Source organism: Canis aureus, chromosome 1, assembly GCF_053574225.1.
Source record: "Canis aureus isolate CA01 chromosome 1, VMU_Caureus_v.1.0, whole genome shotgun sequence".
NCBI lineage: Eukaryota > Metazoa > Chordata > Mammalia > Carnivora > Canidae > Canis > Canis aureus.
Window position 1 is genome coordinate 86,070,675 of NC_135611.1, and position 21,829 is coordinate 86,092,503.

At 40.3% G+C, this 21,829-nt stretch overlaps 3 long non-coding RNA genes across 4 annotated transcripts in view; 1 reads left to right on the plus strand and 2 right to left on the minus strand.

The window, feature by feature from the left end:
- Nucleotides 1-7,873, minus strand: part of LOC144319317 (uncharacterized) — a 52,205-nt gene extending 44,332 nt beyond the window's left edge. Inside the window, exons 1-2 of the long non-coding RNA XR_013385183.1 lie at nt 5,144-7,873; nt 3,559-3,660 (exon numbers count right to left, since the gene is read on the minus strand). This is a non-coding gene — a long non-coding RNA (uncharacterized LOC144319317). The remainder of the gene's footprint in view (nt 1-3,558; nt 3,661-5,143) is intronic.
- On the plus strand, nt 493-20,629 carry LOC144319324 (uncharacterized). Its single transcript, XR_013385192.1, has 2 exons — nt 493-1,120; nt 19,426-20,629. It is a non-coding gene; the product is annotated as an uncharacterized LOC144319324 (long non-coding RNA).
- On the minus strand, nt 11,129-21,743 carry LOC144319280 (uncharacterized). 2 transcript variants are annotated; one of them, XR_013385156.1, is made up of 4 exons: nt 20,421-21,743; nt 14,000-14,047; nt 13,039-13,131; nt 11,129-12,383 (listed from the first exon to the last, which is right to left on the minus strand). It is a non-coding gene; the product is annotated as an uncharacterized LOC144319280 (long non-coding RNA). The 2 variants fall into 2 exon arrangements; XR_013385158.1 differs by lacking the exon at nt 14,000-14,047 and having other exon boundaries at nt 20,421-21,742.
- Nucleotides 21,744-21,829: the final 86 nt, after the last annotated feature.

Below are 21,829 nucleotides of genomic sequence, written 5' to 3' on the forward strand. Positions count from 1 at the left end.
CACACACTGTTCCAGCCCCTTTCTTTTGATGGTTCTAATTCTCACAACAACCCTGCCGGAGGAATAATCATGCCCCCATATTACAGATGCAGAAACAGACTCACAGAGACTAAGTAATGTACCCTAAATCACACATCCAGTTAACGGCCACCTAGCAGGGTTAGCAACCTGGAGTTGTCCTCTGACTCTCAAACACTTACTCTCTCCTCTCTAAAATAGCCCCATCCTCCACCAACAGCCACCCTTTCAAGGCCTTGGTCCAGGCTCTCCTCTCTGCCTAGAATGGCCTCCCCTGCCTCAGTCCCACACAGTTTTCAAGGTCAAGTGCAGAAATTATTTCTCCAGTCCCAAACACCTTAGGCAGAATGTGTAATCATAGTACATGTATTTGGGAGGTTTTTTTGTTTGTTTGTTTGTTTTTTTGCTGCTATTCTAGCCCTTATCACATAGTATTGTAATTATTTGTAAGTATTTCTCTCCCGGGGAGCTTAAGAAACCCTTAAGAGCAAAAACTGTTTCTTACACACTTTTGAGTTCCCAGCACATACTACACAGCTTGGCACATAGGTTGACACTCCAAGTTAATTGGTGGCAGACCTAATACCTCACGCCAGCGCGCTGTAAATTAAAAGGCCCTCTATGAAAGCGACAAAACTAATCCTCCAGCCTCTACTTGGGAAGCACATTTTTTGCTTGCTTTATTTGCTTGTCTGTTTTAAGGACCCACGGAAGAGTGCGTGCTGACACCTCTCTGCCTCCTGTACTTATTCTTCTAATCGGTCATCCTAGCCTCCCTCCTGCATCTCTCTGCCCTCACAGAAAACTCTGCTTTCTTATATTGCAGGAAACACAAAACAAAACTTTCACAAAATCTGCCTTCATTTTTGCCTGTTTCCTGGTTGACTAAGTTGGACATGCCACACGGGTTTTCCCTGGATTCTCACCACAGAATCTTCTCACTGTTCTTGCCAGAGAGACTGCGGTGACCACAGGGCAGTAAGGCTCCTGGTGCCGAAGGAAGGAGCCCACTGAAAAGTTTAGCCCTGCGAACGCAACAAATGGAGGTGCCCTCATCCTCATCTCCAGATCAATTATTTGATCTGTATTTTCCTGTAAGGAGGTAAGTAAATGCCTAAATTCTTGGGCCCAACCCTTATTATCCCGGGGTTTAATCCAAAAGTTCTCACCTTCTGGCCTGCTCTTGAACCCAAGGGTCTATTTTCGGAAGATGGATGGTAGCTATATGCTCTTCACCAAGATAATCAGGTCACCCCTTTAGATAACTCCATTCTGCTTCAGAAGTGATATCAATATACAATCACCCTGAATGTTTATATGCCAAACAGGCAAAAAGATCTGGCTTTTTTGTGTTTGGGGTTTTTTAAGTCTTTACTGAATAAGGATATTCACAGATAATTGGCAGCACTGTCTGGACAAAGCGTTACAGCTTTGTGGTGTAAAAACGTAGCCTGCATGTCCAAATTAGCTCAAGAAATTTCCCATTTCTGAGAGGGCGGGCTGGCTGCCAGCTCTTTAAGAGAGAAAAACACACCCTCAGAACATGAATCATTACCTAGCACATAAAGTGAGCTCACGCGCACACACACACACTCACACACACACACACACAGACATTTTAAATAATTGCTCAAGACTTTACAAAACATGCCTTCACCATGGTACACATTTTATCAACCGAGATCAGGCTGTCCTCTTTTTCATCCACCCTGTCAGCAACGGTAAGCTATTTACCAAAAGCATTGCTACAGGAGAAGGCTCAAGGCGTCCTGTAAACAGGGGTGCCAAGCAGACAGAGCAGATGAGTCAGAACTGATTTTAGAGTACACACGTGTAGGTTGAACCCAGTGCCTGCAGCTGGTTGTCAGCCCTGTTTTAAAAACAGATTTGTTGACCTTTATGCTTATAACTACTTATCTTCTAACTCCCATACCTGAAATGGAAGCTTCTTCAAGAAAGATCTAATCAATGCTTAGAGCATAGATGGACCAAGATGACTATTCTTTGGAAATGTGCATTGAAAGTTTGAAAAAAATACAGTAGTGAGCTTGCCTAGCTGCAACACAGCTCAGAAGCAGAGACAAGGTGACCTGCCAGAAATGAGACGGGGCAGCTGGGGGGCTCCCATCCATGTCATAAATCAGTGCAATGGGTGTCAATTATTTTTATTGTAAACACTGAAAAGTACTGAGACATTATGATCCGATGAATAGTTTACAATTGAAAAGAGACCAAAATAGTTCCAAAATTCTGATAGTTCCAAAAATCTAAAGGCAAAGGAATCCAGATGTCTCAATATGCTTCCTTAAAAAGCGAGTTTAAAGCACACAATATTTTTTAAAACATACAAGAATAATTGATTGATGGTGCTTCTTAACTGCCTTGAGACAACAGATTCCTCAGAGCAAGCAGTCATATTTATTTCTCTACATAAGCTAGAAAGTCAAAGAGAGCTACCGAGTTGGAACAAGGACTATTTTTCCCTTTATAAAAATTTCTGATTTCATCATAGATGTTATGGTAACCCTGTCCAAGGGTGTGGGAGTTTAATTCATCATATTTTTAGAAGTTAATTTAATAGAGGAGAACCTCAACTTTCAAATCTCCTTTCTTTTAATATTGGAAGAATGTTTGTCTACACTAATTTTTAAAACCTTTTTCTTTTTAAGAGAGCCTTTTTGGAAAGAAAATTTTACATACCTTTTTCCTGCTATCTTTCTTTTTTCTTTTTTCTCTTTAATTGAAGCATAGCTGACATATAATATTAGTTTCAGGTGTACAACGTAAGTGATTCAACAATTATATACATTATGAAATGCTCACCACAATAACTGTGATTCTTTTCAATAGAAACTAATCCAAAAGGAGTAAATGCAAACAAGGAATCAAGAAGTAGGCAGCTTCAGTATTTGAGAAGCAACTTTTTCCTTGTATGGTTTATCAGTGAACTCAGAATGTGTTTAAATTGGCAATTAAAATGATTTATAAGTGTCTTGTCTCTCTGGTGAAAAGTCCTGGGGTAAAATACTAATGAGAATGTCTGATATTAAAGCTATGCTTCACCTTAAATATACTGCAACATCCCTGAAGTGGTGGGTGATGAGGGCATTGTTTCCTTAGGTTAGCTCTTAGAAGCTTCAGGGGCACCTGGGTGGTTCAGTTGGTTAAGCATTTGCCTTCGGTTCAGGTCATGATCCCAGGGTCATGATGTTGAGCCGCACGTCAGGCTCTCTGCTGAGCAGGAAATCTGCTCCTTCTTCTCCCTCTGCCCCTCCTCGCTCCCCCACACTCCTGCTCACTCTCTCTCTTTCTCAAATCAATAAATAAAATATTTTTTAGAAAGAAAGAAGGGAGGGAAGGAAGGAAGGAAGGAAGGAAGGAAGGAAGGAAGGAAGGAAGGAAGGAAGGAAGGAAGGAAGGAAGGAGCTTCATAACCCTGGGTTTTTGTACAGTGGTAGATATTTTCTTTTGTTTGTTTGGTTATTTGACTGGTGATGGTGGTTGTTTGTGATTGTTGCTACTTATGTTAATAACAAATACCTTTAAAATGCAATGAAGTCAGGAAAGATAAAAGGCCAACTTGTGACTATGAACTCTCCTCATGGCCACAGTCCTCAATAACTGTATGAAAAGATGTTGTTCCTGAAACAAAAAGACCTTCGCTCATTATTTCTAGCCTTTTCAAAGTTCTCAAAGGTTGTGTGAAAAGTCACACAGAAAAAAGAAAGGATTTTGGCAACGTTTTATTGAATGCATAAGATAATTTCCATAAATATATAGGGCAAGGCAAAATAATTCATTCCAAAATTAAAATTCTTCAAACTAAGTCAACTCAGCCAGCAAATTTATTTGCTTATAATCTGGGTACCTGGTAATATAGATGTTTTCAAATACAAAAATGTAAATACAATGTGATAGATTTTCTTGATGATGAAATTAGTAAGTATACGTTATTTAAAAAGGAAAAATGTGGAACAGAAAACAATACTTTTACTGTTTATTTTGGTTCTTATTTCCAAATAATATGTTTGTCATTTGGAGATTTTCCTATTAACTTCCTGTGACTGCAGAAGAGAATTTAGCTGGAGTTGGTGCATAAAATACGTCACCCATCAAAAAGGGCATAAAGCATAGATGCATCTGAAGCAAACTGGACTGGCTACTCAGATTAAGTAGAGCCGTTCCAGCCCCCAGAAGCTCCCTACATGCCTTTCTGAGTCATAATTCACTCACTTTCCTTAAATGTAACTCCTGACTTTTGTGGTCTTCATTTCCTTGCTTTTTTTAATACTTTTTGCCATCTGAGAATGCATCACTCCACATGGTAGTTTTGCCTGTTTTTTAACTTTATGTATATGGGATCATGCAGTATATATTCTTCTATATCAGTTTTTTTCTAGCTCAATATTACTTTTATAGGATTCATTCATGTTACAGCGTTTGGTTGTAACTCATATCCATAACTATGTAGTATTCCACTATATAACCATACTTCAATTTATTAATCCATTTAGGTTGTTGCAATGTTTACACTTATAAATAAAATTATAATAATTAAATAGCTTCTAAGCTTTCTTATATGTGTCTCCTGTTACACATTAGCACATATTTCTGTTGGATATATGCCTGAGAGAGAAACTGCTAGGTCATGAGGTACAGTATCTTTAATTCTAGTAAATAAGGTCAAACTGCTTTCCAAATTGGTTGGACTAGTTTCCATGCCCACCAGCAGTTGGATGAGAGTTCCAGGTGCTCAATATACCTGGAAATCCTTGCTATTTTGTCAAACTTTTTAATTTCAGCCATTCTTATGGATGTGTAGCAGCATCTCCTTGCAGTTTTAATTTGCATTTCTCTGAGGACCAATGAGATTGAACACCTTTTGTTATGTTTATTGACCAATTACACATATACTGTTTTAAAGAGGCTGTTTAAAAATGTGCCCATTTTTCTATCAAACTGTGTTTTCTTATTGAGTCATCGGAGTTCTTCACATATTCTGGATATAGACACTTTGTTAATTATGAGTTCTCCAAATAGCTCCATATCTGTGACCTGCCTTTTTGCCATTTCAGATATTTTTAATATTCTTAATTTAGCTATAGTCAAATTCATCAATCCTTACCTTTAAGATTGGGGCACCTTCACGTTCAATATGTTTAAAAATGATTCCTTCCTATTGGGATCATGAATTTATTCTCCCCTATTATCTTCCAAAGCCTCATTGTTTTGCCTTTCATAGTTAAAGCATCTACAGTTTACCTAGAATTGATGTTTTTGTTGATGATGTGATTGGGTTGAGTTTTGCATTTTTCCAGGTAGAGCATTCTCTAACCCAATGCTCTGCTGTGTCACTTCTGTCATCACTGTGTCATTTTTCATCCATTTTCAACAGATTCTCTTGACTTCTCATTTTGTAAAATGAGGGTGTTTGTACCCTTAGCACTGCATCCTCCTCTCCTGCCTAACTTTCATCTCCCAACACCTGTCACCTAGAGCTCTATCTGAACATCATCAAAGCGAGAGTATTAGTGTTTGTTTTTAATCATGATTAACTCTTCCATGCTTTGTGCACAGGTTTATTTTAAAAGCTGAAACCAGTAAACAAATTTTACATTATCATGACTATTCATCACAATATTCATCACAAAGTCAGAAAATGCTCATAATTACATTTCTTGCCTACATTTCTCATGTCACAACCCTTGTGCCACTCAGAGGAAAATGCACAAGCACCAAGGTTAAATACAGCCTCCTGTCTTACACTTTACTAACCACTGAAAAATAGCCAGGTGTTAAATTGTTTAGTATTTGAAACATGACATCCTGGGAAAGTGTTTCTATCTACCTAGAATTTCAGGTTATTCTTTTTTACTTTGTGAATATAAGAGTTACAGGCTTTCCCACCGTGCAATACCTTGCAACTTCTTATTAACAGCAGCTATTATCTGAAACAAATTTCATCTTTCCCTTGAAAATATTTTTTCTACAGGCCTGCCTATATCTGTTGTAAATTAAACCAATTTCCTCCCTTGGTCTACTACATAATTGTCATCCCTGGATGCTGTTTCATTATTCCCCTAAACAAGTTCTGTGTATCCCTGAGAAGAAGCATAATAACTGCAAGATTAGAGGGAACACAGCCGACATAAGACCACCCTCACTTTTGACATCAACTGAAAGTTCTAGGGGTTCTAACAAACCAGGCTCCGGTTTGATAATTCACTAGAAGAACTCATAGAACTCAAGTGAAAGCTATTGCACTCATGGTTAAGAGTTATTGCAGAGAAAGAATAGAGATTACGGTCAGCAGAGGGAAGAATACAGAGCAGAGTCTAGGGAAGTACCCAACTCAGAACTTCCACTGGCCTCTTCCCGTAGAATCAGGACACATTGCTTTTCGAATCTTTTTTTTTTCTTTTTTTTCAAAGATTTTTATTTACTTATTCATTAGAGACAGAGAGAGAGAGGCAGAGACATAGACAGAGGGAGAAGCAGGCTCTGTGCAGGGAGCCTGATGTGGGACTCGATCCCAGGACCCTGGGATCATGACCTGAGCCGAAGGCAGATGCTCAACCACTGAGCCACCCAGGTGCCCCTGGAGACATTATTTCTTTAACAACATCTTTCCCTCTACGATGACTGCTTTGTCTTTCTGGAACACCTACTCCCTGGCTGTTGGACATCTTGGACTAAAGCTCCAGTTCTGAGTCCAAAGCTTCTCAAGGCAACTTGGTGACGTCTATCCTTGCACTTCCTTTCTCTGATATTCTAGAGTGCTGTTTCCTCCTCTTTGCTCCACTTATAAGCCTCTTAAAGCATCTGTTTTCCCTCTTCTCATCTGCTCACAACTACCTACAATTCTTTCCATTGTGGGTGCTGCATATTTTTTGTTTTTCTAATATTATTCTAAATGAGTGAAGGAGAAAGAAATAAGTGTGCTCATCTTGATGTCTTGAACTTGAAGCTACCCTTATGAATTTGAAAGGTATTTTAAAGACAGGTGGCTTTTATAGTCACTATGTTTCCTGTCACTGTATCAGTGGCAGGAGATCCAACAGCAAATGCATTTCCTGTGCCTTGATAACATAATTCAGGGCAAGAGCATCTTAGGAGAATTTCAGACATAGAGCCTTCTATGACACTCCTTTCTTTGCCAAATTACATATACGAGCTACCAAGTTATGACATATCAAAAAAGAAAAAAAATTACTTAAAGGACTTTATTTTTAAAATATATTTTCAAAGCTGCTCTTTTCTGAAGGGAAACAATAGAAATAAAGTATAAACTCTTGCCAGGTTCCAGATGGCAGTGGTGGTATAGAAGAAAGAACACTGGCTTTGGCATCAGAAGACCTGGGTTTGATGCCTGGCTCTACTTTTGTTGTCCTCATAATTTGATTGAGTTACTAAACTTGTCTGAGTCATAAGTTTCTCATCTATAAGCAGAAAGAAAAACACGTGTCTTACCACTGTCATGAGACTGAAAAGAAATAACAGTCATGAAAGAACATTCTAGATTGCAAAGTAAATAGAAAATGAAATACATTCTCCAAATGATTACATTCTCCAGGAGAGGTTTGTGAATTCTTCCAGGGGGGAAAATTTCACATCTCTGTGACCATATTTCTCCAGACAAAGAAAAGGAAAACACACACACACACACACACACACACACACACACTCAAAATCACCTGAATTTCCCTAGGCTTCCACTAGATAGATAAACATAATCATAGAGCCTCAAAAAAGGTATATAACACAAGTTCTTAATTCTGAGTTTATTCACTTCTCCTTGCCTTCAGCAGAGATACTTTCAACATAGATGATATTCAAAGCACTTTAAAGAATTAAAAAAATAGGGATCCCTGGGTGGCGCAGCGGTTTAGCCCCTGCCTTTGGCCTAGGGCGCGATCCTGGAGACCCGGGATCGAATCCCACATCGGGCTCCCGGTGCATGGAGCCTGCTTCTCCCTCTGCCTATGTCTCTGCCTCTCTCTCTCTCTCTCTATGTGACTATCATAAATAAATAATTAAAAAAAAAAAGAATTAAAAAAATATCAATTAGAACTGGTCCTTTCACTCACCAAGCTCCTATTTGGAGATCATACAGCTGCCCTTATATGCACAGTACCACATTGGCTATCACCAGTGACACAAGCCTCATGCAAACTAATGAGAAACAATACTCAGTTGAGTCTTTAAAACTGAATCAGGTTTCAATCACCTAAGATAATTGGAAGGGTATTCCTAGAAAAGGCAACTGCCTTCACCGAGGTTACAGAAAGCAAAGTAAGGCTTTGTTCAATGGTAAGAAGGCTAGGCTGCTTGAAAATAGGTTCTTCATGGAAGACAGGGAGAAGGCCACAATGGAGAGGGCCTCTCACAACAGACTGCTATATGTGGGCTTTATTCTGCAGGCAAGAGGTAGTCTTTGAAGGTTTTCATTATTGAGAGGGGTACATAATAAGAGAGATTAAAATAGCAATAAATAGCAAAAACTAGCAAAAAAAAAGAAAATCCCTACCCCAATGCTATGCCAGAGGTGTTAGTACTATTTGTCAATAGAATAAGCTCTAAACCAGACCTAGAGTCAGCTTAAAATCTATTTCTGCTGTAGAAAAACTGGTATGTTGAAGGTGTGCACAAAATACAGGAAAAAGAAGAGTGCCTGGGTGGCTCAGTTGATTAGGCATCTTGATTTCAGTTCAGGTCATGATCTTGGGGTTGTGAGATCAATCCAGGCATTGGGCTCTGCACTCAGCGGGGAATCTGCTTGAGATTTTCTCTCTCCCTCTTCCCCTCTTTCCATGCTCTCTCTCTCTCTCTCTCTCTCTTTCAAATAAATAAATAAAAATAAAAATTTAAAAATACATATATGTTAAAGAGGCACCTGGCTGGCTCAGTCAGTGAAGCATCTGCCTTCGGCTTAGGCCATGATACCATGATCCTGGGATTGAGCCCCATGTGGGGCTCCCTGCTCAGTAGGGAGTCTGCTTCTCCTTCTCCCTTTGCCCCTACCCCCTGCTCATGCACAGGTGCAGGATCTCTCTCTCTCTCTCTCTTTCTCTCTAAGTAAATAAAATCTTTAAAAAAAAAAAAAAACTCCAAAGAGACATTCAGAAGGCAGTAAAGCAGCTCCTGGAGAAAATAGATCTGCTGGGACAGAGTTGGGAGTTCAGGAGCCAGTGTTTAGCAAAGTAATTAAAAACAAATGAACAGGGTTCTCTTCAGGCGGTTTGATAGGTGGCCTTCATTCAATCCCCTTCAGCCAGTTATTGACAAGAACTTGCCAAAGACGGTGAGAATCTTCATTCCTATGGCGTTCTGAATTGTACTGAATATTCCCAATTGCCTAGCACCAACCCTAGATCACATCACTCCAACAGAATGAAATTAGATGCCTCTCTCAACACGACAAAGATATGTTTGTTTAAATGACAACTGTAGGATCCCCCCAAGGACATGTAAGCCATGTGAAAACTCTGAGCACAGAGCTCACAGCTGTCCGCTTCAACAGTCAACAGTGGACAACTGGTAAGAATCCAAACAATTTTTTATTGTTTAAGTCTTAGGTGCTGCTGTTTTTCTAATAGCCTCCCTGTGAATGATGCAAATTTTATCTCTCAAAATAAGGACTCTTCAGGAAAGACCTTGCATATATTTACAAAGACTTGCATTTGATTTAACTTCTCTCACACTGAAATATAAGGTGATTAAGAGAAAAAAAAAATTTCCTAACATTGTACTACCTTTAAAGGTTATTTTCTAAAACAGTTAAAACATGAAACTCTAACTTTCGTTTATGGCCTTGGCCAGGCTCTGTCCTGGGGTAAGTTGAGTCACCACTAGAATCCAGCCAACTCACTCACCAAGATCATACACCCTTCTTGCAGGTTCCTAAGGGATAGAGATAGAAGTGAAGAGGCAAAGAATGAACATCCCTCACCCCGATTCCTTCAAATGGTGGCTCTCTTTTTTGGTTGTTGTTTTCTGGTGTGTGTGTTTGCTATTTTTTAACTTAGGAAATCCTACCTTTACAAGAAATCTTTGTGGGGGCAGCTAGGTGGTTCAATGGCTGAGCATCTGCCTATGGTCCAGGTCATGATCCCAGAGTCCTGGGATCGAGTCCTACATCAGGCTCCACGCAGGGAGCCCACTTCTCCCCCTGCCTGTGTCTCTGCCTCTCCCTCTGTGTCTCTCATGAATAAATAAAATCTTTTTTAAAAAATCTTTTGAGGAAGCCCACTGTCTAAAGCTGCTAAAGGCAGAGATGTAATTGAAGGATACAGGAGAAGATGTTGGGGAGAAACAGAGGCCTCATCGTGTGCCCTCTCTCATGCTCTCCATCCTCTCCTGGACACAGAATAAAACTATTGACCTTGAAGGTTTCTTAAGTAACTTGGAATTTGATTCATGATCTTCCGGATATCAAAGCATAAAAGCACTGAGTTAGACCAAGCTCCTGGGTGTGAATAATAGAGCAGCCAATTTGACTGCTTCACTCAATCATCAGTCCACAATTACTCACTGTGTATCTATGGAGATGCCAGATGCTGTTGGAAGTGCCAGGGGTATAGCAATCAACAAAAGAGACTAATTTTCTGCTTTCATGGAACTTCCATGATAACAAGGGAAGACACTTCATGAAGACATAAACAAGTACAAATATGTATAATTTTGATAGGATAAGAAAATGGATATGAAGAAAAGTAAGATAGGATAAGTGAACAGTAAAAGGGTATAGAGGTGTATGTGCATGCACGCACATACCATGCTCTCTTATGTGCTGGCCCACAGGAGACTTCCCTCCTAAGGGTGACTTTTAACCAGGGAGTAAATAAAATGAGATGTCTTGGACAAGAGCTGTTCAGATGGAAGAAACAGTAGGTAGAAAGGCGCTGAGGTAAGCGAGTGTTCTAGCATGTTCGAGGAAGAGCAAGGAAGCCAGAGTGGCAGGAACAGTAATGAGAGTGAGAGCAGGAGAAGATGAGATCAGGAGACACCCGCTCCTCTGGGGACGAGGCCAGCTCACCCTTCACTTTGTTCTGCAGGAGGCCCGCTGCCAGTTGGGGATGAGATATATGTCCAATAAATATATTCTGGAGAGAATCAGAAAGTCCATTGTTTTAGTAAAAAGGACCCGTATCTTTAGTTCTTCCATCAAAAAGTCTGAGGTGGCAAATTTTGTAATGTTTTTGTTTGATAAGAGCTCAGAACATTCTGTCTTTATTCAGAGCATCGTTTACCTCCCTACTGACCCAACCTTGGGGACAAAGTGTCCCCAGTGTTTTCAGGGCCACGTCTCTCACCACATCCCCCAAAGTTTGACTCTAAATGTTCTCATTACTCAGATTACATAGTTTGGCATGTACCAAGGAAAGTGGTGACTGGCAAAGGATAAATGCTGTTAAAGGATTAGATGCCTTGGTGCATAAAAATCACTTTTTGTTTTAAATCAGAAAAGAAACAAACTGTTGCAAAACTGATGGCCTCCCACTGTACCCCTGAGCTTGTATCAAATACACTTGTATCAAATACAGTTTTGGTCAAAGATGTCCCTCACTCGGTCACTTGGTGTTGTGTTAAGCACAATTCCAGAGCTAAACTGGTATTGAGAGGTGAAAGTTGGTCGACTCTTTTATTTGTATTTCTGGGAGCTGGCCATTTTTAGCATAATTCCTTAGGGAAGGCAATTTTCAAATGAGGTAGTTTTTATGTCAGGCTTTATAAATCTTACCAAACAGGCCTATGTCTTGTGTTTCTTTTTGTAAGGATGGCCATAGTCCCATCGTTCCCTCTCTTGGCACCCACCATCTGCCAAGAAACATGACTGACTCCTGGTTTGCTGATCCCCTTTGCAATTTGTGACTGAGTTAACAACAACAAAAAAAAGTCATTCTGTTTGCAACTCTAAATATATCAAGATTGTCAGACTGTTCAAGAAAAAAAAAATGCAATCTTTGCTTTGAAAATTTTTTCTTAAAGGGACATTTCATCTTTGTTATAATGAGGTTAATTCCAGATCTCTCCCTCTCACACACACACACACACACACACATACACACACACACACACAGGCCCTAAATCTCTGCAATATACATAATGCAGTAGCTAAGACTGTTGACTGCAATCAAAACAAGGAAGAATTAGATATTCTGCAGGCCCTATTATGGGTAGAGACAGGATATTGCATTTAATTCGCCTGTTATTAAAAGTCAAAAAAGAATAATAACTTTTGCTGTTGGGAGTTTGTGTGGTTTGGTCCCTCTTCAGCATCCTCTGTGTTCTGATATATTAGAATACAACCCAGATGGTAGGGCTTTTCTTTTTTTTCATCCTTTTGTATGTCACAGAGGGTACCCCTATGGAGAGAGAAAGTTAGCAACCTTGACTTTACCATTTACACACAATAAATTTTTTTTTAAATCTAATTTTATTCCTAAAGTTAAATTAGCTAGCGGTAGCACTGAAAATACACTTTCACTATACAAAACGGTTTATGTAGATATTTGCTGCCAGTCATTCACAGTAAGGGTCCTGTCAAACTCCTTGATGACTAGGAGGCTATTCTCCACAACTTTTCCTCAAAACAAACACTACTCAGGCTAGGGTGACTACACCATCTAGGTTTGCCCAGAACTGTGAAGTTGACTGGGACACAGAACTAAAACTGGGAAAGTCTCGGGCAAACCGAGGAATGGATCATCCTGACCTTGGGTCCCCAGGAAGTATGGAACAGATCTTGATTGGGAGCTGTTGACACTGGGCAGAGATGGGACTGCCCTTCTGCCATTTACCACCAGGGTTAAGGCCTCCCTGTCCAGGCCTTTAGGGTGTACCATGTGGACATCCTCGCATTTGTCTGGTACCAACCTTGGACAATTTCCAGTTAGCAAAATGGACATAATAATTGTGCCTACTTCTTAATTCTTCTATGAGAACAAATTAAGTTAATATTAATTGTGTACAGTGAGTACAACAAAACCTGGTACTTAGTCAGTGCCTAACAAATGTTACCTGTTATCATTTTGATCCTTAGCTATGGATGAGGGAAAATGGTGCAGAACTTCACATCACAGCTGCTCTCCGAGGGAATCTTGCACATATTATCTTCCGCAAAGTTAGAAAGAAAGAGGAAGGAAGGAAGGAAGGAAGGAAGGAAGGAAGGAAGGAAGGAAGGGAGGGATGAAGGAAGGAAGGAATAGAGGGAGGAAGGGAGAGAGAAAAAGATAAAGGACACATGATCATCACTTAATAAGATTTATCTGCTTTCTTAAAAATTAATTCTACCCATAAGGACTGACATTTGAGCATAGTCAAAGTTTACACAAAAAATGTTTTCAAAATGCAAGTAATTGGTATTAATACACTGTATTTTCAGAATAAGTTACTGCTCTTATCGGCATTGTTTATCATAGTTGTGAAATGCAAACAACCTGAATATCCATCAGTAGGACAATGATTAACATACTGGTGTTACACTCGCACTCAGCAATTTGTTAAAATGAATAAGGTAGACTTTTATGCATTGACATGAAAAGATCCCCTAGGCATACTATTGCAGAGCTATATAGTATGTAAACAAATCACAAATATGTCTCTAGATATGTGTAAGTACGTGAATGCATAAAAACAAGTTTTTTAGGGGTAGACAAATAAGTACCTAAGGATTATCTGTGGAAAGAGGAGAATGGTTTGGGGGTGGCTTGGATAGGAGACTCACTTTTAGGTTAAAATCATATGTTGCTTAAACTTTATACAAAGAATATATCCATATATTATTAATACTAGCAAATTTTTAAAATAGCATAATAAAACAGCTGCAGGAAAGAACTCCACTCTGAAATTCTTTTGTTATTGTTTTGTTCCTCCTCCTTCTCCTTCTTCCCCAACATCCTTCCAAAACAGGAAAACAAATTTGCTCTAAGTGGCAAAATATCCAGGTTACTGTAGATGAGGTGTTCGGCATATAACTCACTAGCTGATAATGAGGGTTGACTGTAGTTAAGAGTCCACAGGGTTGCACCTGAGTACAAATGAAAGAAATAGCCACATTGTTGAACATGATTTGTCAATAAGCTCTTTAAAAATAAAAGTTGTTAGCTGTTTTTAGCCAATTGACCTTTAAACATGTCATCTTAATAGTCAGGGAATATGTTTTTTTTTTTTTTTAGAGAGATTTTACTTATTTATTCATGAGAATAAGAGAGAGAGAGAGAGAGAGAGAGGGAGAAGCAGGCTCCATGCAGGGAGCCCAACATGGGACTCAATCCAGGGTCTCCAGGATCGCGCTCTGGGCTGAAGGCAGCGCTAAACCGCTAAGCCACCCAGGCTGCCCAGTCAGGGAATATGTTTAAATAGAACACTAAAGCTACATTTTTTCTGAGGTCTTTGCAAGCTAGATAATGGTAATAATCTGGATTAAGTCTTGTATCACAATTCTGGGGAGATTGGAGTGGGTTATCTTGTGAGCACATATGTAGAGACTTTTCTATTAGCAGTATTAGCACAGAACCTGAAGGCTGAGTATGTTGTCTAGGACATGCTGGGGGTGGAGAGCTCAAAAGGACCCTTCAGGTTTCATTCCAAGTATCTAGGCCTAGTTTAAGAAAGGTATTTCCGACACTGGAAAGAACTCGAATTTTGGAATCAACCTGAGCCAGGCTTGACTTCACTCTTCAATAAAACATGTGATTTTTACATCTATTACTTCCTTCCTTCTCCCTCAGCTCTGCCTCTGTCCGAGAACATAATCATCAGTACTTCAAAGGATTATCCCAAGGATTAAATATAAGGTATAGAAAAACACAAAGTAAGCACAAAATAAATACACAAAATATTATTTGCTTACAACTTTTATAGTTCCTTTAATCCTTATGCAGTTACATTGCTGTATTGGTTTTCTTTTTTTTTTTTTTTAATTAATTTACTTTGAATTTCTAGCTTTTTACTCTCTTTCAAAATTCTACTTTAGCCATAAGGTCAAGTGGTTACAAAAGAATAGAACACTTTAAAACATTTAATGAACAGAAATCTATTCATTCAAATATGCACTCAGAAAAATCATGGGGTCTTATAATTGCCAGGGGCTGTAGAAGTCATCTGGTTGAATCTAACCCCTACTGCAGGAATTCATTTCATCTTCCCCTTTCTGAAGGCGACTCAAAAAAGGGCATGCTACTTAACCTCTAGCTAGAAAGGGATGAGGGAAGAGAAGTCTTTTTTCTTTTAATATTTATTATTTATTGCAGGGGTAGGGGCAAAAAGAGAGGAAGAGAGAGAATCTCAAGCAGATTCCATGCTTAGCAGGGTGCCTAATGAGGGGCTTTATCCCAGGGCCCTCAGATCATGACCTGAGCCAAAACCAAGAATAGGATTCTTAGCCAACTGTGCCACCCAGGTGCCCCCAGGGAAGTCTTTTTGAAAGGAAGGAACTGGACTAGAAGAGAAGCCACAAGTGCACCTCTTCCCACCAGAACCATTGCACCAGGTGATCTTCAGTTCTCTGCAGGCAGCAGCTTACAAAGCAATCTATTCTTTGATCTTTGGAAAGCTGAGGGAGATTGATTTAGACCATGTTTCTATAGCCAATGACACGTACAAGAGAGCATTGGATTTTAGAGACGTTGTTTCCCCAAGAGCTCAGTCCCCTTCAAAGACAATAATGATGGGTGCCAAATTTCTTCTGAAGTTCCTTTGTTCCATTGCTAACCAATTTGTAGTCCACAGTTTCAGTCCAGATCTTACTCTAAAATTACATTCTTCTCAAATCTCTGAAACCTTCTGTGATATCCACTGAATTCTATTCCTATTTTGTCCCCCAAGCTCCCTCTTCAATAGCCTTCTTGAGGTTGAGCAAAGACATTTTGTCTTTGCTAATGAGCAAAGACATTACCTTCTGCTATATAATTAGGAAGCTCAAAGCAGTGTTCCATCTAGCATCAGAAGCTTCAAGAAGTCCTCAAACCTGGGTGTAGGCTTAGATACATTTCAGTGATAGTGTGTTGTTAAGAATTACAGTTTTATATTTTTCAATCAGTTAATGGACAAACCTAACAGGTTTTTTTTTTATTTCTCTTTCTTGCTTCCACTTGTTCCATCACTTTTAATTTCTCAATAAAAAGTAAGATTTTTCTCTCTATATTTGTATGTTTCACACTTAAAGCTGGTCACGATGTTGTAAATTACAGTACAGAAGACCTTAGATCAGACATATACCATTAACAAAAGCACCTGTTCTGGGATTCCAAGGTTCTAACTTTATCTTGGCCACTTTGGAGTCCACAGGAATAAATATAAACCCCTCTCTATCCCTAGATCCTCCCATTTATTCACGACTCAACAATAGTAGTGACTAGCTATGAATTTCTCTTCTGATGACATAGCATACCTTTATTTTGGAAAAAGAAACATCCTGAGTTAGATTGAGAAGTGTTTATATATAAAATTTTAAAATAGATATTAATATCTTTGTAAATAAAAAATTCATAAATCAAGCATTTGTAAGCCAAGGAGTGAGTACAGATAACATTTAAATCTATGGAAGTGAGTGAAACCACTCTGAGTATGTCCAATAGAGGGACAAAGAGTGCTCAAGTAGACTTAAGGCATGTCACATTTAGAAATCAGTTAGAGAAGACAGAACCAAACAGATTTGGAAGGAGTTGCCTATTAGGTAGGAAGACACTATCTAATCAAAGTTTCTATTATGGTCACAATTCTGAGATGAGTGATGTACAAGATGTAAAAGGGTGCTTTACATTTTAGTGGGAAATATGATTATGACACAAATTTAAAAAGGAAATACTCCTAGAGAGGCCACAGAATACTGAACCAGAAGACAGAGGCTAGGATTGAAATCCCAGCTTTGACTGTTATTAGGTACATGACATTAGACAGGACATATGACTTTGCCCTGAGCCTCAGTGAATTTCTTTGCAAAAGGAGACTCGAGAATATCGAGATCAATGGGCTGTTGTGAGAATTTATCAAATTAATGCATTTGAACACACATTGTAAATGGAAAAACATTACGTAAACATAAGACACTTGCCTTGGCTCTCTTCCTTGAACTTGCATTCCTCCAGGACAAGGGCCTACCCTACCCACTTCTCTTGTTGATCTTCTGACTGAATCCTGACCTCCCTGATGGTATCTGACTGTTTTCTGAGATCTTCTTCTGTTGTGTGATATCTAAGACCTTAGTTCCAACTGCCCAATGCCAGAACTTTATACATCCTAGTTGCTGGGCTCTCACTGAATTACTCACCTGGTTCCTGACTTTCTGGTCCACCTACCACCCATGAGCCCAAGTTACAATATACTTCAAAGCGTTGTCTCAGAGCCAATCCTGGAGCTAACTACTGAGATTCATACTTAACATTCATCCCTAGTTTGTTCAGTCACAAAGATTTCTTGAAGTTTTTGAGTCCAAAGTACCTTACATGTGTCTTAAAAGGTGATATCTACAGTAAAATATATATGTATATTTTATATATATCTATTAATTCATCAATTACAGTAAAATATATATGTATATTTTATATATATCTATTAATTCATCAATTTCTTTCACCTTCAGTTCTTGATTTACATAAATGATAAAAGCTTTTGTTTATTTAAATTGTCTTAAAAATTGTTTATGGCTATGCTGATAGTATCTGAATTGCGTCTGAAAGTCTCCTCTAATCAGGTAAGATATCCATGCTATTTACTTGAAGATTCTTTGATCCAGTTGTTTTCATTGAAAATAAGTAGGATTTTAAAATTACCAAAAGTCCTTCACAATAATTAAATTGCTACTTGCTTTATCTATTCCTTAAGGGAAAAAATTATCAACCATTAGTTGAGCTGGGTTGAAACCCCATCTATTATTGAATTCACTGATATTTTAATTATGACTTCATTATCAATGATTAAAGAAGAAAAAAATCATAATTAAATAATCTGTTATACTCTGAAATTTTTAATTAGTTGATTTGCTCTAAATATTGCAATCCTTTCAACTAATCATTTTGAAAATAATAAAAATACAATTGAGTCTCTCCACCTTGATCTTTGAGATTTTGGAAAGGGCTTAGGAAACAAAGGAAGGAAGTCCACTATGTGAACATCAAATAATACGCACCAGTTTTTAAAACCGTAGCAAAGACTTTGTGTTTCACCAAGCTCTACTCAAGCACAGAGAGAAAATGTAGTTACCCGTGACAGGGTATTATAATAATGCCAAAGAACCAATTCCTGTCTCCATAATGGGAAGTTACATGTCAAGGTAAAATAACTCCAAGTCTTCTATATTTTAGGACTAATAACTTTGATCGCTATTTTTAAGAGATATCATTTTCTACTTTTTAAGAAACTGAAAATTACATTTGCTCTTCTCCAATCAATTCTCTTTTTTAGCCCATGCCTAGATTACAAAAAAAAAAAAAAAAAGTAAGCAAAACTGCAATAACTTTACCTGGATTCTTAAGCAGAATACAAAGTGTTTCAACGTTCTCATAGGGCATACCAGTTTACTATGGTTTACTACTTTAAAGAAATAAGCCTGGCTTCACCGGCAATGGGGATGAGTAGTGATGAAATTCAGCTTGGGCGAATTTTCAGTGTCCATTGTCATTGTTACATGCTCCCACAACATACTATATCTGTCTTTCAAAATATTTACCTGTTCATAATTATGTACTTATATGATAATATTGTTAATGTCCTTCTCCCCAACATGACGGTAAGGTCCAAGAGAACAAGGCTAAGATCTTTTTTTTTTTCCTGCCTGTTATATTTCGGCACCCACTGACTGGGTGCCTAGAATGTAGTAAGTGTGCAAAAACACTTTCATGGAAATAAATAAATAAATAATTTCAGCAAGTCCTTAGGAATGGACAGGTATCAGTCACCTTGGTATGTCCTATGTAATGAAATTCTACAAAAAAAGGTATTGTTGAACAGTTAACTGATTACACCACATTTTCAGAATGCCCATTTTCCCTGATATCTTGTTGCCAGAGGCTGGTTTCAAGCTTTCTCTGATAACCACAGAATGACAGCCCTTTTGCATACTTATATTAAGAGCATTCTATTAAATATTTTGAGTTTTATAGTTTATCTTTAGAAGTCCATCTGAAAATTTAGAATGGCAGCAACAAAACTCCTTAGAAGCATATTCCCTAATCTGTTACACCAGTAAGATGAGAAAAAGTGGTTTTTTTTTCGGCCCTTTCCCTTCACACAGTATGAACATCAAAAAGATAAATCAACTGGCAGTATAGTAGGAGTAAGTGGTTCTCAAACTTGAGTGTGCATCAGAATCCCATGGAGGACTTAAAACACAGATCACTAGACAACCCCACAGAGTGTGATTCTATAGGTCTGGTGTGCGAGCCTGAGAATTTGTATTTCTCACAGGTGCCCAGATGTTGCTGATGCTGCTGGTCCGGGGATCACACTTTGAGAACAAGTATGGCAGTTGCTGGAGGGGAATCTTGCTAAAATTAGGTTCAATACCAGCCACATTCTTGGTTGAAATAGTCTCTTTAGAGAAAATTATAAATGGTTGGTGGAGAGGATGAATTAGCAGAAAGGGCTACATAACATAGATTATGCAATACATTATTAAAAAATTAATCAGCTTGCTTTATTACTCTTTGGTTGGTAGGGGTTTTTCCCCCCCCAAATATGCTTCTTCAGGAATTTTCTTGTTTCATTTTTTTATAACTAAAATTTGAGGGATCCCTGGGTGGCGCAGCGGTTTGGCGCCTGCCTTTGGCCCAGGGCGCGATCCTGGAGACCCGGGATCGAATCCCACATCGGGCTCCCTGCATGGAGCCTGCTTCTCCCTCTGCCTATGTCTCTGCCTCTCTCTCTCTCTGTGACTATCATGAATAAATAAATAAAATCTTAAAAAAAAAATAAAATAAAATAAAATTTGAGGTGGGGGGTGCGGTGTAGGAGACAGAAATCTCGGAGTTATTTTTGTTCTCAGTAAAAATCACCTCCCTGTCCCTCAGCTCCTCAAGCAGGTCACTCATTCCTTTCAGTCATCATCTGTAAAAATGGATACAACAGTACCTATCTCAGTGACTTCCTGTGAAGATTAAATGAGACCCTAAACAGAGAAAACTCAGCACTGAAAAACAGTTTTTAAATGGTAGCTGCTATGTTTTTACTAATTTCTTCACTCACTCGAGGAAATAAAGTCCAATGATTAGGGGACCTGTGACTGAAACCACCTCCATCTCTAACACGTTAATTGGCCACAGCAATAACCCTAAATCATAAAGGGAAGGCTCAGTTATGTTCTCCGTATTCTCCTTACTGTGGCACAGATTTGGAAATTTTGGCACCGGGCACCAGGACAGCATTCTCCCCAAATCTCACACACACACACACAAAAGAACTACCTGGAGAACTACTTAAAAATACAGGTTCCTGGGGCACCTCGGTGGTTCTGCGGCTGAGTGTCTGCCTTTGGCTCGGGGCGTGATCCGGGGGTCCCGGGATCGAGTCCCACGTCAGGCTCCCTGCATGGAGCCTGCTTCTCCCTCTGCCTGTGTCTCTGCCTCCCTGGGCCTCTCATGAATAAATAAAATCTTAAAAAAAAAAAAAAAAACAGGTTCCTGAGCTCCACCCCAGACCGACCAAAAGCACCTGCAGCGGAGCAGGGGAGCCGCCTGGGAATCTTTCAAAATAATCACTCCAGGTGATTCCTCTGGTCAGCAAGTCTGGGGAAACACAGAAGGGACCTGTGTCGCTCCGTTCTAACGGCGGCTCCTGTAAGCCCTTAAACATCACTTGTACTTTTCAGTAGGGCCACTGCTGACGACCAAAGTTCAGAAGCACTTTCTGTCTTAGTAACTCTGTTCTTTTGAGCTGAAGTCCCCGGGAGGGATCAGCTGTGAGGAGGGTGTTTTGCTGCTGCTGCTGCTGCTGCGGAAGGAGCTCCGGGCCGGCCTGCGCCTCACTCCTCCACGGCCTGATCCCTCCCGGCCGTTGAACTTCCCCCTGCAACTGTGCCCCGGTCCTGGGCTCTGCCTCAGGTCTAGCTTGTTTGTCCCGCAGCTCCAAACGTCTTGAGCAGAACATTGGGTGCTTTCCTAGTTCACGACGCTTTGCTGGAATAGTCGATTTCCAGGGATTTTACAGGCTGGCCAAAACAGTTTGTTCCGAACAACCACGCCGGGGCCGCCCGGGCCAGCCGCCTGGCAGCCAGTCGGCCGAGCGCTTCCTGACTCGGCACCACCACCCGTGACCTTGGGCGGGCCACGAGCGCCGCCTGCCCCGCGGCTGCCCGGCGGCGACCGGGCCTCCGGCGCGCGGGGCGGGGGGGACCCTCGAGCGCCCGAAGGGGCTTCAGGGCAACGGGGCCGGGGAGGCCTCGAAAGCTGGCGAGAGGAGAGGAGCTCTTTTCCTTTTCTCCAGGCAAACCTCTCCCACTCACTCCGGGGCGGGGGCGGGGGCGGGGGAGGGGGAGGGCGGCGGTTAGGGGAGTGAGGAGGAAAAGGAAATGTCGGCCAAGGGCTCGAGACAAAGCGTGAGAACTCAGATGGCGAGAAGCGGGCCTGAGCGAGAAAATCGGAAGGAGGAAGGCTGAGGGCGGACAATCGGGTTAAAAATAGAAACGCGTTCTCCACAGGACTCGCTCCTCGCAGCTCCACCCTGGGGCCGGCGGCCCCGCCAGTGACTCGGCTCCGCGCGACGGGCGGCGGGGGCCGGGCTGGACCGGGCCCGGGACCCGGGGGGCGGGGCGTCGGGCCCGCGACGTCACCGCGCTCCCCGTCGCCGCCGTCGGGGGTTTCGCTGACGCACAGGC